This window comes from Meleagris gallopavo, chromosome 24, assembly GCF_000146605.3.
Source record: "Meleagris gallopavo isolate NT-WF06-2002-E0010 breed Aviagen turkey brand Nicholas breeding stock chromosome 24, Turkey_5.1, whole genome shotgun sequence".
Classification (NCBI taxonomy): Eukaryota; Metazoa; Chordata; class Aves; order Galliformes; family Phasianidae; genus Meleagris; species Meleagris gallopavo.
Genome location: NC_015034.2, coordinates 1,342,249 through 1,344,669, shown reverse-complemented (window position 1 = coordinate 1,344,669; position 2,421 = coordinate 1,342,249).

The window sequence follows — 2,421 nt, the reverse complement described above, 5'->3', positions numbered from 1 at the left end:
GTGGGGAGGATACTGGGCGAGGGGTTGGGATGCTGAGAGCTGAGAGGATGCCGTCCCTTCTCCTTGTCCCCGAAGCTCCCTGCCCTGAGCCCCGCTCCGCCCTTTACCCCACAGCTCAGGATGCTCCATAGGGATAAATCCTCCTGGAAAGAGACACGGGACCCCAACCCGGGGGGGGATATGGCACTGTCCCCCACAGCCACCCCTGCTCAGCATGCGGAGCCGTGCCTCCAGTGACAGGTTGATGCAAGATGACTTATATAAGGCGCGTGGAACCCGAGTCAGCAGTAATGAGACGCTGGTGAAATCTTGCACCGATCTGTGTCAGCCCCCTAATCGCCGGCGACAGCTGGGCTCTGCGGCTGCTTGGGGATGATAATATTAATGTCAGGAAGCATCAAGAGAAGGATGTGCCTTTCAAAGGGGGGATTACACTCCTCGTGGAAGAAAAGGAAACAGCCCTCAGCTTTGCTGCTGGATCCCGGGGGTTGGCAGGAGATGGGGGGGGGAGGATCCGGGGTTTGCACCAGCGGTGTGTGTGTGCATGGGCAGGGTGAGCGGAGAGGTGGGGTGAGCACTGCTGCACGTGCAGTGCTGTGCATTCCACTGCCTGCTACTGATTCACCTTGCGTCCCATCCCCTGCTCCTGCCCCATCCTGCATCCCCCCCCCCGCCTTCCCAGGGCTCAGAACCAAACACAGGTGCAGCACGGATGCTCCCTTTGTAGCTCAAGCTGCTCTTCTCCCCCCTCTCTGGGTGCTGCTGCCAATCCAGAATTTATTAGCATGCAATCTGCTCTCATCTGGGACACTGCTGAGGGGGAGCTGACAAGCGAGTGCAAACAAACAAACACACCAACTACAAAGCAAAGGAGCAGGGATGCTGTGGATCCTGACAGGAGCAGCTCTGAAAGATCCCAATTTTCTGGAGGCTTGACATGGATTCCCCTTAGGAGCTGCTTTGGGGCTGGGTGTGCTCAGACACAGCAGCCACATCTCAGCTCGGAGCAGCTGGGGCTGATGAGATGGGGGTTAATTAAGGGGAGGGGGCTGCAATAGGGCTCTGCTGGGTAGGCATGGCGTGGCATTTTTGTCATGCAGGGGGAAAAGCTCTTATTTTGTTCTTCTTCTGGATTAAGCAGAAGCGCTGTGCTGTGCAGGTTGCAATGCAATGGTGTGCAGGTTGCAATGGTGTGCAGGTTGCAACGGTGTGCAGGTTGCAACGCAATGGTGTGCAGGCTGCAATGCCGTGCAAGTTGCAATGCAATGCTGTGCTGGGGCAATGGTGTGCAGGTTGCAATGCAGTGCTGTGCTGGTTGCAACGCAATGCTGTGCAGATGCAATGCAGCTTGCGACCTGCCCAGAAGTTCTTACTGCTAATCCATCCCCCTTGGCAACTTTAAGCTTTGCCTTTTGCTGCTTGCATGTGAAGTCTGCGTGCAATGCATGCTCCTGTATTTGGGCAGCAGACAGAGAGCTGCTTGGACAGGCTGAGAGCGTGGTGCTGGGGTGGGTAGGAAGCAGGAATGGAGCAGCTGGAGCAGGACTGAGGCAATAGGAGGGAAAGTCCCCATGGGAGGGATTTAGGGATCAATAACCAAGAAAGCAAAGAGTGCAGCGACCCTGGAATTTGCTGACAGGAGCAAACTGGGGAAGCAGTGAGACCAAAGGAGCAAAGGTCATAAAGTGCAGAAGGGGCCGGAGATGGTGTCTGATGGGGCTTTGGGGGATGGGAAATGGGCGATGGCTGCAATAATGTGCGTGAGGTTACAGTGGGGTGAGCTGCAGGAGCACCGTGCTAATGGGGCAAAAAGCAATCAGGGGCTTTGGTAATGGGGCTGAAGGCGGAAGGGGTGCTGACCTGCGGGTGCTGTGTGCTCTCTCAGCCCCGCGATGCTCTGCGACAGCATGGAGCCAAAGGAGATCATTGGGGTGGGACGAAGCATTTGTTCAACCTGGTGATCACATGGGGCTGTGTGATGCAGGGGGTGCTGGCACAAGGAGGTGAGCACCTCGTGGTTGGGATCCTCCCTGGGCACCCCTATCCTTGTGTGCAGTGAGAGGGGCTCTGTGCAAAGCCTCCAGCGTGGGTCTGAGTGCAGACGTGGGGGTGAGAGGAGGATGGGCAGCTCAGAAAGCATTGCACAGCAGCAGAGCCAAAGAAGCTGCGTTAATTCAAAGCAGAACAGAGTCTGGGGTGCTCAGAACTCGTGGAAAAGTGGATCTGTGGCTCAGTGATGGGCTCTAACTCAGTTAGCTCTGATGCTGGTGCACAGACTCAACTTCATTTTAAACCTCTTCCCAGCAGATGCTCTGCTGTGCAGCACAGGTGGTGTTTGTGCTGCTCCCCGGTTTGCCCAGTGCTGGGTGTGGGACGTGGCACAGTGTGCTGGGGGATGAAATGAGCACTGAGGTCATGAAG